Source organism: Dermochelys coriacea, chromosome 6 (genome assembly GCF_009764565.3).
Source record: "Dermochelys coriacea isolate rDerCor1 chromosome 6, rDerCor1.pri.v4, whole genome shotgun sequence".
Classification (NCBI taxonomy): domain Eukaryota; kingdom Metazoa; phylum Chordata; order Testudines; family Dermochelyidae; genus Dermochelys; species Dermochelys coriacea.
This window is the reverse complement of record NC_050073.1, coordinates 78,504,515-78,519,835: the sequence shown is the minus strand read 5'-3', so window position 1 is coordinate 78,519,835 and position 15,321 is coordinate 78,504,515. Positions and strand designations below refer to the sequence as shown.

At 39.4% G+C, this 15,321-nt stretch overlaps 1 long non-coding RNA gene across 1 annotated transcript; it reads left to right on the top strand.

Moving 5' to 3' along the window:
• Positions 1-5,549: 5,549 nt before the first annotated feature.
• LOC119856644 lies at positions 5,550-10,806 on the top strand. Its single transcript, XR_005293391.2, has 3 exons — positions 5,550-5,784; positions 9,129-9,311; positions 10,449-10,806. It is a non-coding gene; the product is annotated as an uncharacterized LOC119856644 (long non-coding RNA).
• Positions 10,807-15,321: the final 4,515 nt, after the last annotated feature.

Genomic DNA, 15,321 nt, shown 5'->3' with positions numbered 1-15,321 from the left:
GTATTTTAGGTGGATAAAGAAATGACGGGGGCTCTTTGTCTTTTCATAAGAAAATGGTACGTTTTTTCCCTAGCTCTTTGTACGATCATTGACCCAAACTGCAAACCCTGTATATAATGGAAATCATTTCAAGCCAGGGGGTGCAGCAGCACCCCTAGGTCCAGCACCTATATGTATAATAGCAGCGTGGAGGGTGTAGCCTGGCGGAAAATGAACTGCTGCAGCCGGTCTCCTTAAATCCACAAGGCAAAAGCCCCGTCAGATCTGCAATGGCGTGGCACCCGCCCGGTTCTAAGTGGCTTATTTGCGTTTACAATAGAATCTGGCACAGATGTCTACTCATGCCAACAAATCCTGTATACCATACCGCCACATACGCTGAATTAATTTGAACCTAATTAGACTAAGTGGTCCCTAAAATTGCTGTTTGCGTTTAGATTTGTTGAAAATCGAATCCGATTTTGGTTTAAATCATTGATATACAGCTAGTTACTTCATCCCCACCGATGAACAGCTATGGTGAACCCAAGCACACATGAACCATGCGTGTTGACTGGATAGTCGTTTCCCCCCCACCCCTACTGAAAATATGTACAAAACCGTAAATTTTCCTTATAATCTGTTTTGCATTTGTTCTGCTCTGAGTATTCTTTGTGAAATGCGGGTGATGCAGGACGGTTGGGCACCACAGATACTATCGCTCTTTGGGATGATCCTATTACTTATATATGGAGGAATGAATATTAGTCTGTAAGCATATTTTCAGGGATATTTGTACGAGGGTTTTTTTTTAATCACTTCAGACACGTTCCTGCTCCTTTAGCGGTTGCTGTCTATAAACACCCATGTGGTTGACTGTTATTAGCGCAATTGTTCCTGGTAAGTGAAATTTAACATTGCACATGTGAGTACTCACAGAAATTAAAATAGTAATTGGTTTTCCACGAGCGTTTGTAGCAGCAAATTGATTGTAAGTGAAGTGAGCTGTAGCTCACGAAAGCTTATGCTCTAATAAATTTGTTAGTCTCTAAGGTGCCACAAGTACTCCTTTTCTTTTTGCGAACACTTATCCAGTCAGTGAACAGAAATGGCAGCATGGTTCTTTTGTGATAAATCTAATCAACACCTATCGAATTCTGGATTCTGAATAACAAATTTGCAAAATAATTGAGTTTTGTGAAATACATTAAATAATTCTGAATAACAAATATAGCTGAAAAAACGACAATCTGTTGACTGACATTTTGCAAATAGAAAAAAAAAAGGAAAATATTATCAGATAAATGATTCATCATTAATTATTTGTTCAACTCTGCTGTCAGTTGTTAAATTGGAATTGTGTGTATTGACTGTCAAAACATGGGACTATCTCTGCCATCTGCTCTGATCACTCCATAAACATATTTCTGTGTTTCCAAGATTGCAGTCCGGAATCAGATGGGGGTGGGAGGAAGAGGCGGTACTCTACAAAGTTCCACCCACAAAATAAGCTCCTCCTATGTGAGTCACCAAAATCAGATACTGCTGACTAGGCTGTGTAAATGTTCAAAATGTGATCATGTGTTCACTCTGAGCTCTACTGGAATCCTTGATCTTGGCTTCCCTAGATGAGGCTTCACTATGTCCATGGGCTCCGTTAGGCTCCTTCAGCTTGTGTTTTTCTTAATGGAAGGAGGGAATTGGTGGTATCTCCCAAATTTACCCGTTGAGAAGCCCGCTCAGTAAATTGTGCAGATCTGTGATCCTCCCTATCTGTTCCCACATAAAAAATGAAATATTTAACAATGTTGACATTTACACTGTGGTCATCACTGACCTCTGAGTATCTCTCTGAGCAATTATTCCAGACTTTCTGCAGATTCACAGACACCTGTCCCTTGGTTACACTCATGTCCACACTACAAAATTAAGTATGTCACTATACAGCCACTGCAGTAATTAAAGCAATGTTTCATGTCCACACTATGCTCCTTCTGTTGGGGATGTGCATCCTCACCAGGAGCGCTTCCACCAACTTAACTGTCTGGGGCATTGTGGGCATTGACAGCAGGAGCACCCCCTCACTCTGGGGCTGTCAGCTGGAGCCCCTCATCCCACCCTGGGGCTGACAGCATCTGCTCATAGAATATATCCAATTCACACTCACCTGCTGTATTTGTGGGTGGATATATTTGGATTATTGTACGCTTGACAATACGCAGCAAGCAATTGAGCTCCATCTGCCCCTACTGTCCTCAATTTTTGGTTTAACTGAACAGTTTCTATTGCATTAGGGTTTTACCTGAGTGGGGCGCAAACCCAACTGCAGAAGCATCCTTTTTTATCTGGGCTTTATCTATAAGGCCTTTATTAACTAAACTTTAATTTTTATTCCATTCAGTTTCTTTCACTCAGAAAATAAGGTCTCCCACCTCTATTCATGCACTTTGCTGCTTTTCTTTCCCATTCTCTTTTCTCTATTTTTCTCCCTCTTTCCTGACTTTGTGTCTCTCCTCTTCTCTCTGCATTTCTTTACCTGCAGCAATAATCCTACCTCTTGGAGTTTCAGTCCCACTCATTCCCTACCTATTCCATCCACTAAAATGATCAGCAATGAAATGATCAATGCTGACCTTTAAATGTCATCTTTAGTCTTTAGCTTTAACACATCTTTTTCGGGGAGTCCAGACCTTTCGGAGCCAGGAGGCTGGAAGCATGAGGGAAGCAGTTAAGGCTCCAGCAGCTGCACGGATTGTGGTCATACCTGTGGGATGGGGCCAAAATGACTAAGAATCAGCAAGAACAGAGCTGTGCCATCACCCCAGATTGTATCCCCAAAGAGAGGCACCTAAAGAGAGGCTATACGGACTCCCATGATGCCCCAGCAGGGATAAGTCATTTGGTGGGTCCTCTGAGGGCACTAGCAACCTGCATTGGAGCCCTCGTTCGAGAAGCCACTGAATTTAGCAAAGCAAGGACTGACTGCACCTTTGTCTGTGTGTTTAATACAATCTCAGCCTTTCTTCCCCATAAATCATGTCTCTTCCTGTCCTTTTTGAAATTGTGGCACCAATGTGAGCCTGTCTTTAGAAACTCGTCAAGTGTTACCTAAGCAGCACTTGGAAGCTCCTGACTGCCTATTGGTAGTGCATGAAGATTGTACAGACTGATTCACTTGTGTGTTCTCTCACAATATTTAGAATAAGATGTACACAATTTGTCACCAGCCAGCCTAATTTGCTAATTCATATGGTTGTCCTGGGTGCTTTAATGTCTTGTTTGCAAAGCATTCATGCTGTTTTGTGCTTGAAATATTTTGGCATGTTAGTATAATTCTAAACATAAACATGGCTACTCAGAGAAAAATGAAAATATTGATTCAGAAAATATCTTGCACAGTACAACTGTTTGTAAAAACATTACTGCATATTGTCATATGATCCAATCTTCTGTGTATTCTTCAGCATTTTAATTTTCTTAACCAAAACTGGCCATCAAATGCCTACAGTTCATTCTGGGTTGTATATCAATAACAAAGTATTTTGTACTATGTTGAAAGAACTATTTGAGTATCAACTATTAATTAGCAAAACAGCAGCAGGATGATACTAATACCAATGTATGTATCCTTCTATTAAAGAGAATGATAGAAGACACTGGGTATGTCGATGCCCCCCCCCACAGGTTCCCAGAGCCCATTGTCCAGCCTGAGCCTGAAGTCTACAAAGTAATTAAACAGCCTCTTAGCCCAAACCCTGTGAACACAAATCAGGTAGCACAGGCCAGCCATAGGTTTTTAATTGTAGTGTAGACATACTCACTATGACCGAGTGAATAGGGCAGTGATGTGGGCATTAAGAAAGCTGGGTTTTATTCCAATCCCTGCCTCTGCTGACTCAGTGGCTTTGGGAAGTTATTTAACCTCGCTGAGTCTCAGTTTCCCTAGATAATGATATTTGTCTTCCTTTAAGAGCTACAGATGAAAAGAGCTAAATATTATTATTGTATTAAGATATAATTGATGTATTTTGCTGTAGTAACAAGGACAAACAAGCAGAGAAAGGACAGATTCATAGAAAATAGACTAATCTCATTTATGTAAGTGATTTTACAAGGATAAAATGAAAAATATAAAGATTTTTCAGAAGAAGGCTATTTATTTTGAGTGCCTCATTTTTTAGACGCCCAACTGGAAACACCTTGAAGGGGCCGGATTTACAGAGAATTAGTGCTTGCACTTTTTGAAAATCAATCCTTTTAAGGCATTTTCAGGTGATCCCCCAAAAACCTGAGGCACACCAAATCACAGGTCACTTTTGACCACCTTAGTCATTGTTTATGATTTTTTAGAAAATATATAGATTTTATAACAAAAATAACACTGTAGTTTTTACAACTATTTGAAAGCATTTTTCATGCAAATGTAGAGAACTGGTAAATAATTAGAAAAGACAAGGCCAGCACACTTCCTGCTGCAGCACACTTGCTTCTCTGTTTCATTTTGGATGGGAATCGTGCTGTAAGAAAGGGTGAACTGCCAATCTGTGGAAGTTATTTTTTATTCATTGGTGCTGGGAGGCCAGTATTTTGGAGCACAGTTGTGCTTTGTGAAATAAATCATGATTTCCAACCATTTAAAATTCTTTTCCGGCAGCTGCCACCGATAGTCTGAAGGTCTATCTCTACAATCAATTTTTAGGTAGTGCCTCCTGTTTTAAGGGCTTAGCAAAATCTTAGGTAAGCGTGTAGCTTCAGGTGATTAATATACAATATTCCCTGCTCCTATAAATGTTGCGGCAGGCTGTTTTGAATAGAAAGTGCCCTGGCAGAACCTGCCTCCAGTCCTATTGGTGTTCTTGAATATACAGCGTCTGCTATTTCTGGCTCTGCTACTGGTGAACATGTTGTTCCTTCCACTTCCTCTGCTAATGGTCATCTGCACATTCTGAGGATAATGCAGTGGACCACCCACCCACTCATGCGTATTCTGGCAAAAGTTATAAAAGGACAGCTAGAATGATGGATATTTACTTAGTTTAACCTTTAGTTATAGAGTGGGACTGTGGAAAGGAAATCCCGTATAGCAAGCACTAGCTTAGAATTTGGATAGCTATCTTTTATCTTCACTCCTGAAAAAGAGAAATATGGGGCAACCAGAACAAGTGAAGATAGCTAAGAAACAAGATGAAAAGATGGATGACATGCTAAGATCCATAATGGTACTTCAGTAAAGTACATGGTAGTTAACACAATCATTGCTCAGGCCATCTGAGGCAAGGAGAAAGGTTTGGGATTACTATAGGCTTATGTTTTCAGAAATGACTATTGACTTTGGGTGCCTCAATTTTTTGGTGCTCAACTTGAGACATCTTGAAGGATCCAGATTTTTGGAGGGCAAGTTCTCAGCACTTCTAAAAAATCAGGCCCATTTCAGGTATCTAGAAGTTGAGCAACCCAAAAATTGAGGCAGCCCAAATCACTAGTCACTTTTGAAAATTTAGGACAGACTATTTATTGTCAATATAACAAAATAATGAAATCTTATTTGGGAACAGTTAATTATTGAGGGGTGTGAAGGTACAAGGGATACCGTCCCATTGAGGTCAGAGCTGGCTGGCTGATTAGCCCCAACTGCTGCACCTGGGTAAAGACCTGCAGCTTAACTGGCTGATGCTCATAAAAGGAGGAGCAGAAAGTGGCAGAGTGAGCTGTAATACCTCCCAGAGGCTGAAGTAACTGCTGCTCTAAGAAACAAATGAACAGAAGGGAGACTATGGGAAATGCTATTATCACAAAGGCTCTGAGGTAAGCACCAGGGCCTTTTGGGGTGATGAACTTACAAGTCTGAGGGGTAGACTTGGAAAAGTTTTGATCTTGTTGTGTTGAGGAGACTTGGGGAAAAAAAAGAAAAGAAACCATAACAACTAACTGCTGGAAGCTACCTTCCCTGGAACCTGTGAGAAGATTCCAGGCAGAATTCTCCCAGGGTGGGCACTGGCTTAGCAAGAGCAAGCCTGGGTTTGGCTGGAAGAGGGTGCTGTAAGACAGGCCCCAATCCTTGTTAAGGGGGAGAATATCAAGAATAGTTTATTTGCTGAATATTTTTTAATCACCTAAAGAACTGCCCGATTAGGGGGGAAACTATATGAATAATTTATCAACTGAAAATTTTGAATAAAATATTAGATAAATGATTTCTTTAGTTCTAATAAAGGAAAAGAATTTGGACTGCAACAGAGAATATCTTTGAAAGAGTTTAAGCAGGAAAAAGCTTTAAAAATTTGTTTGTATAACATTCTTATTGACTATTGGATTATGGTAGTACTCAGAGACTCCAGTCAGGATCAGAGCCCCATTGTGCTTGATGCTGTACAATCTTATAAAAGGACACTGTCCTGGCACAGAAGAGTTTATAATCTCACTGAGAAATGGTCAAGCATCTTTACTGTAACAGTTAGAGTACAAGATTGTGTCAGAAAATATGGGTTCTGTCCCTGCCTCTGTCACTGACTACTCACTGCATAACCTTAGCTATTGTGGAGCTATTTTCCAAAAGACTTGTATTTTGTTTTCTGAGTGACTGATTTGTATGCTTGAGTTTGATTTGTACCCCAAGTTAGTTCAAGAGCAAATCACTTGGTGCTCAGTCCAGAGCTGACTGAAATCAATAGGAGTCTTTCCATTGACTTCACTGGGCTTTGGATCAGGCCTTAAGCCTCTCTATTCTTAAGCTGCCACCACTCCTCAGCAAAAATGAGGAGATGTTACACATAAAATGTGTATTTTTCTTCCTTGTTACTAATTTCTTAACCCATCTATTTCCCACATTAACAATTATTCCAATACACTTTATAGCATAAGGCATATCTGCCAGCACATTTTTTTTTCTTTTAAGAAAAAAGAAGAAAAGAAAAGAAAAGAAAGGGCAGGACATACTGAATAAATCCACAAATACCTGGCATCCGTGCTGGAAACAATGCAAAAATCCAGCATCTACATTTCAAATATATATACACGGGATGGGGTAATTTAAGGGAAATTGCTTGATCCTTCCCTCCTCTGAAGGAAATAAATCATCTTTTTTTGGTGGATTAGGATGAGGAGCTGTGGAAAGCGGGCAGCATTTGAGAGATCTACCTTCTGCTAAGCCCTCTGCTTTGGCCCAGGGCTCCTGGCTCTATGTATAAGTGAATATGAGCACAGCACTTGATGGGGCTTCTTTAGTTCTGCTTAAATCAGCCTAAAACAAGACTTTAGCTCCCCCACAGGCATATAGATTCGGGACTCCCAGCAGGAGGCAGAGCGAAGGGTGCCCTGAAGGTGGAAGGATTCAGAAATCTATCTTTAATCTGAGTCACTGGTCAGCTCTGCGTCAATTGTGGATGTCTGAAGGTCAGCCATGGCTGAGAGAACACGCAGATATCACAGGCCAAACCTGTAGGTGAGTTGACAGGTCTTCTCAAAACTGCACAGAGGCCAAGGATTGAATGGTCATGCAGACCAAATGGTTAGGTGCACCCCATTGAATCGGATAATTCTGCTCTGTAGGCCAAACAGGTGTTTGCCTAGAGTAGTAAGATGTTTAGAGACTGTTAAGTTTTGGGAAAAACAAAGGGAGATATTTTCAAGGTTGTCTAGGGCAGCCCTTCATGAGTTCCTTTTTGTTTCCAAGAAACAGGTTTTCTTGTGGCATATTGACAGGCTGTTTTGTCTTTCCTCAGGCTTCTCATTATCAAACTTAGCTCTCTATTTCTTACTCACCTGCAGTGTGAATTATTATATTATGTAGAGTGGTGTAAGGATACTATCTCTTGGCTTACAAAAGAGGGGAGATAATGGATTGGCTGCTATATATATATAAGTTTTAGACTGCTAGCTCCATTCCTGTATGTTTGGGCAGGTTTTGGCTCTGAATTAATAACCCTGCCCCCTTTTTACCCTATACCTACAACCCACTAAGGGAAACTGGTTACAACATGGTTTCAGTGTAGCTGGGTCCTTGCTGTGTCTCCATAACCAGCTCGAGTCTTGGGCCGCACGTTTACAAAGCCATTGCTAGGTCCATCTACACTACAACATTTGTTTTCTCTGGGTCAGAGACAACTGTAAGTGTGGCCCCCTTATTCATTTTTCTTAATTTCAAAGTCACCCTCAGCTGTTGACTCTGCCATTTGTGTTTTTGATTAATAGTATCAATAGAATTAATCTTTTCTCTATTAACTGCAAACTTTTTTGTTACTACTAAGTTTGGAAACTTTTGCTTCCTTGTTTGGATTCTGGGGGTAGAGGTGGGAGTTCTTCCACAAAGAAACACTTATGCTCCCCCAACATTTGTTGCATCTTGTCTTATACTTGCCTTGTAAGTTCTTCAGAGCAAGGACTGTCTTTCTTCTGTACTTGTACCATGCCTAGCACATGTCATGGTACAGGTCTGGGGATCCTAGATGCTACTGCAGTCCATTTAATAATAAATGACTATCTTGGCTCTTGGATGCCACAATGATCAACAACCTTAAAAACTTGGATGGGTAGATGCATTAGTGTATTATACTTCTGAACTCCATATTAAATCACTGGGTATGACTCTCAGTTACAGTAAGGACTGCTCTGGCAGCATAAAGAGGTCTAACTGAGAATTAGGTCCACAATGAAGAGATTATGCCAATTCCTGAGCAGGGGTAGTGGGGAAAGAAGCCCACAGATGCTTCTACAAATGGGAACTGAGTGTCTAAGAGGAATAAAAGTTAGTAACAATTCCCAAGTTTCAGTGGCTGGCTATCTAAAGGGGGATGATTCATTTTATGTGTGTGTGTGTATATATATATATATATATATATATATATATAAATAAATAAAAATGCTGGGTGTTCAGGGTGAAAAAATTAATCACTTAAAATTGGGTGGGTGATATAAGATTAATGCATAGATCCACCAGGCCCAGGCCTTCAATAACAATTCTTTTAAAAAATGAGATAAAAATGTTTGTTTCATGTCTAAAATAGAATATTTCCACCCTTTCAGCCCCAGTTATCAATAGTGACACTTGACCTCTCTAACATTGTGAGCTGTAGCTCACGAAAGCTTATGCTCTAATAAATTTGTTAGTCTCTAAGGTGCCACAAGTACTGCTTTTCTTTTTGCGAATACAGACTAACACGGCTGCTACTCTGAAACCAGTTAAAGTGTGTTAGTCATCTGATGGACAGCCCATTAAGAGATTTCTTGGATTCTTACACAACAGCCCACACATGGGAGACTTGGACACACTTGAAAATATGGGCATCAATATAAAAGAGAAATTCATTAGTCAACATGCTCGCAATGCTTCAAAAGTGAGTGGAAAATATTGTTGTCTCCAAGTATGGCTGAAGTATGATAAAGTGTCTGACTAAAGGTCCAATCCAAAATCCACTGAAGTCCATGGAAAGACTTCCACTGAGTTCAATGGGCATTGGATTAGGTCCTAAGTGCTTCAGACTAGTGATTACTAAATGTGGCAAATCACTGCACACAGAGGCAATACGTGTCAGGGGGCATGCAGGGTCATGTGCCCTCCACCGAATTGCTTCTTGGCTTGTACTGAGCATGCTCACTGACTGAGTGTGCTCATTAACATCTGCTGAAGCCGTTGCCATCACTCTGCCCCGCCCCCGCAACGGTTGACAGGTATGGGTCATCTCTGCTTGCACTGAACAATGTTGTACTGTGGGTTTTATGTACGTAGTTTGACTTTGATCAAGACAGACACCTTTTTCTGTCAGCATCCACTTGCTACTATTGAAGTTAAACAATGTTTTTTGGTGGAAGGAAAAATTGTGCTTACCTTTCTTCAACCAGGTGGTTGGCAAGAGCAGATGCTGTTATGGCTCTTTACCACAGATATCCAGAAATTAAAGAAGTTTTTAATTAAATGTACCCAAGATGAATCATTGCTTTCTGCAAGATTAGGAACTATCTGGTTAACTCAAGAGCTGAGCTATTGGAAAAATGTGCTGACAAAAACATGAGTTATGACAATTCATGAGTTAGAACTACTTGTAGATGGGAGTTCTAACATTGATTTCCATGGGAGTAGGAGCTGGCTCCATATGAGGAAGGGTTTGTAGGATTGGGCCGTAAGATTGTCTGTTTTCATTCTCATTCCTGTTCTTAAGAACTCTATTTCACTGATTTTTTTTTTTTTATATCCCTCTTCTGACACTCCAATTTATGTCAGATCGCTAAATCAAGAAGGAGAAAGTTGCTTCTGTTTTTCAGTTTGGACAACTGCAACAGGGTCATTCTTGCTGAAACATTGCCAGACAGTTTAGGCCAACTTTTGCCTTATTTAAAATTCTTATAATTAGTGGAAGTGGCATGTGGAGTCTAAATTTTTATTCTGAAATATGGAAAATGTTCACTATTCCTGTCTTACTCCTTTATTTCTAGGTTTCATGGTATTGGCTTTTTTTTTTTTTTTTTCAAAATAGTAACTACACAAGAACACTGGCTTGAGGTTTTATGCAATCTCTGCTGATCCTGAAGTCCTATCTGAATAAGAACGACGCTGCCATTACAGGTGATTCTGATGCACAAGTAAAGAAAACACAGCCATATTGATTTTCTTCATTTAATTTTGAGCTGCATTTTTCACATGGGTGAAATAATGTTTGTCAAATAGACAAAAACAGAGAAATTATATTTTAAAACCTCTAGAAGAGTATTTAAAAATGAGAAACAACAAAATATTTTCAGAAACGCAGTTTTAATCATAAGTAGCCAGTAGTTTAAAAAGTATAAAAGATACTTATAAAGTTTGAAGTACATAAAGGTTAAGCAGCAAATGAAAAGGGCCAAATACTGAGGGTTCTGGAGTGCCTGATGTAAGAATACAAGCACCAAATACAGGTTCTCGTCCAAAGAGTTGGACCCCTGCTGATAAGATTTCATTATACTACAAAGATAGCTAGCAAAATTCTACTCACACCTGGATTAATTCCATTCACTCCAGTTAAGTGATTGCTCCTGAGTGATACCACTAGGACAGAGAATAGAATGAAGTGGGATTTTTAAAATATTTGGTGTGTTATCTAATACTATTATACTTTGTTTACATAATATAAAATCAGTGCACTATGAGAAAATAAATGGCAAACCATACACACCCAACAAAAATAACGCAAGTCCACCTGCAATAGTCACTAACTCCATTTTCAGCATCAGACTATCAACCATTTATTAAGGAAAAGCTATTCTGTATTTCACTTGTTCATATTGCTCAAAGACTGAAGTGTCAGAGTACACTTCTAAAAATCCTGCATTTTTAGCTTCTAGCACCATTATGATACACTTATGTAGACAGGAAAATAAAACTGATTTTATAAATTACCAACTAAAAGAAAATTAATGAAAGCAAATTGCTTTTAACTCAAGGTGTCCTAAATATAAAGGGAAGGGTAACCATTGTATTCTGTATACAGTACTATAAAATCCCTCCTGGCCAGAGGCAACATCCTGTTACCTGTAAAGAGTTAAGAAACTCAGCGAACCTGGCTGGCACCTGACCCAAAGGACCAATAACGGAACAAGATACCTTAAAATCTTTGGGGGCGGGGGGAAGAGAAGGCTTTTGTTTGTGCTCTTTGTTTACGTGTTTGTTCTCTCTTGGGACTGAGAGAGGCCAGACAGAAATCCATCTTCTCCAACCCATCCTAATCCAAGTCTCCAATATTGCAACCAGTGTAGGTAAGCCAGGCAAGGAGGATTAGTTTACCTCTTGTTTTATGTGAATTTTCCCTGTGTTAAGAGAGGTTTATTCCTGTTTTCTGTAACTTTAAGGTTTTGCCCAGAGGGGGATCCTCTGTGTTTTTGAATCTGAATACTCTGTCAAGTATATTCCATCCTGATTTTACAGAGTTTTTTACCTTTTTTAATAAAATCCTTCTTTTAAGAACCTGATTTTTTTTTCCATTGTTCCAAAATCCAGGGCTTTGGATCTTTGATGACTTTGTAACAAATTGGTTAGGCTATTATTCTCAAGCCTCTCCAGGAAATGGTGTATGTAAGGCTTGGGGGGGATATTTTGGGGGAAGATGTCTCCAAGTGACCTCTTTCCCTCTTCTTTGTTTAAAACACTTGGTGGTGGCAGCATGCTGTTCAAGGATAAGGCAAAGTTTGTACCTTGGAAGTTTTTAACCTAAGCTGGTAAGAATAAGCTTAGGTTAATAAGAAAGAGGGTCTTTCATGCGAGTCCCCACATCTGTACCCTAGAGTTCAGAGTGGGGAAGGAACCTTGACAAAGGTATACACGAGTCCTTTAGATTTTGTATCTCCAAGTCTGCTTGTTACTAATTCATTTGACATGCTTTGTGCTTTCACCAGTAATTTTTGTGGCTATCTGCTCATCCTAGAGCTGTGTCTCTTGCTAGAGTATTTTATGTGAAAGAGAATCGCTGCTTCTATTCTCCTGACTTTGGCAGTTACTGTAGCATCCTCCTAAAAATAACAAAACACTTTTTTGCTGAGTGTCCTGGAAAGAATGTTCTCGTTGTTCGTTTTTTTTTTTTTTTGTAAATAAAATAAATATTTCATTCTATTTTCATTCTTGACTTGCATATTAATTACTTGAAAATTCTTCATTACTCAAAGAGATCCCGGTCCTGACATCAATGAGAATTTTGAGTGAGTAAAGGGTCCCAAGGCTTTTCTGAGTAGGCAATAGGACTGTTTAATATAAATGGATTAATCTACATTTAACATCTGTAGGGCCCAATTTTCCTCTTTTTCAGCAGCCAGTGGCAGGCTCAGCAGTCTTGCATTTTCCCCATGGATTTGGATTTCTAAGGGCATCAGCCTTTATTAACAGTTGATCTCATTGTAATGATGTGATCTCCGCTACAGCTTTGTCAAATTTCTTCCCAGGAACAATACTTCATGTTCAAATTTGCTGTTTGTCACAGAGTACTCCTGCAGAATCTGTATGACCCACTCTTGATTGATTGCAGGTACCTCCTGCCAGGAAGACTTGTTATATTTTGTAAATTCTCATTTTTCTGATCTTTATAAATGAAACAATTTTTTTAACAAAAGTTTAAAAACATTTGCTCTGCACCAATTTGACCAGAAATAGGAATATTGTGGATAAGATACAAGTTCACTGGTCAATAACAAAATGTATTCCAGGAAACCACAGTGTTAAAAGATCAAAACTGCTAAATTTTTTTTTTAATGCAAAAGTATAAACCTGTTAAAAAGATCATACTGAATGCAATTTCTTAAATGGCCACTATTGGGCTAGCTGTGCTACAGATTTTTTTTTTATAGACAGAAGTCCCATTATAAACAATGAGAGCTGTACTCAAGTGAGGGCTGTAAAATCTGTTGTAAGGTCAATGTTGACCAAAACCAGGGATCTGGTGGTGGTAAGCTTTTGTAGAACTAAAGGCATCCATGAAATATCTTTTAAAATACCAGGGGAAGCTCTTTTTAAAAGACCACCGACAAATAGATCGCAAACACACATTCCTTTGTAACACAAATGTTGCAGCATTGTGCTAGTTAATAAGAACCAACAAGTAACTTTTTTTTTTAAATCCAGATTTCCTAATCAAAAGTATATTAGTAACATAGCCAAGGGGATTTGGTTTTTAAAAATGTGTTTTTTCTTTTTAACATGAGTGTCACTTTAAATGCAACCGAGATAGAGAGCATATTCCCCCAAGAAGCATTTAGCCAAATGTGCTGTAAAAAGTTTGCTAGGCTAAACATACAAGTAGATTTAAGCTGCTATCAGTGAATATTGTATTACAGAATAAGGTTTTAATAATGCATTAGGGGTTTTGAAATGTATTCCAATTATATGAAACACACATTAGATCTCAAATATTAGTTTTAATAAATGAAGTGGCTATTAGGATTACAAACTCTGGCCCTTTTGCTTACTCACATTGAGTAGCAGTAATGATGTGAGTCATCTCACCGCTTGTGTGAGCAAGTGTTACTCAGTGTGAGTAACGCTTGCAGGATCTGGCTTTAAATTAGGATGCATATTGCATCCTTGCCTCCAAAAGAGAAATGTCCTATTGATGCCAGCACTTATTGATAAATCAGCACAGCTTAGAGACAGTGAATACTTGTTCTTGGAAATAAAATAACACTAAGTGAAGCAACCCTTTGACCAAGAGGGGATTGAGCTCCATCACAGCTGGAATGTACAGAGCTATATCTAATTCTCTTGTTTTTTCCTTCATTTTCCAGAGGAAAAAGTGCCTGATAGTGGGCAAAAAAACGAAGCAAAAAAAGCAACTCCAAAAACACAACAAAAGAACCCCCAGTCACAGTAAACATACTGTGCTACAGCTGTCTCTTGTCCAGGGTTCCCTTTTCCCTCTCAAGTATTAACCTTTTATTTCTTTATTGTTGAAGAATTTTTCATAGGGATCAAAATATTTATTATAGTTTAAAACATTTCTCAATGTAGCTTTCAGACCCTGTAGATCTCTTTTCTGACCTTGATCATTCAAGGGCATTGGAGTTCAAAGAATGACATGGGACTTAGCAAATCAGAGCAGGAGTGGCTAGGGACATGTGTAAGTTAAAGCTATGAAGAATAGTGTTTTTTCTTTAGGAAACACAAGTAACAGTGGCTGTGTCACAATATTTAGAACAGAATACAGTGTGGTTTCATAGAGTCATTAACATAATAGGTATCCCAAAGTTTCAGAAGCAACAAGTAAACACCCAGTGATCCAATGGCTGGGTAGGGAAACATGGTAAACTGCATCCAATGAAGTGAGCTGTAGCTCATGAAAGCTTATGCTCTAATAAATTTGTTAGTCTCTAAGGTGCCACAAGTACTCCTTTTCTTTTTATGGTAAACTGTGAGACACTCAAACAAATGCATATGCATGCATGTGTTAACCGGGGGTGGGACTCCTCAGGAAGACCAGGGCTTTAAAAAGTCTGCTCCTAAGTGACCAGAGGAGCTAGGGAACAGGAACAGCTAACGGGAGTTTTGCGAGGGAGTTTAGAGAGAGTGGGGGGGGGGGGCGGGGGGAGGCTAGATATACTTAATGTTCTTTAAACTTAAAGCCAAAACCACCCCATGATAAAAACAAAACATCAACAAAGGAATCAGCAGCAGGAGTAAAAAGAGAATGCCGGGAGAAGTCCAGCAACAGAGTGGGGGCTATCCAGTTTATTGGCCCCAATGCAGCATGTATGATTACCTGCCCTATGGGCAGGTGGCATATGTGTGCATTCAATGCAAGGAGCTCCTGGCCCTCAGAAACCCTGTAGGAGCTTTGGAGACCAGAGTAGCTGAACTGGAGGAGCTAAGGGAGACACACAAATGAGACTTTCTGG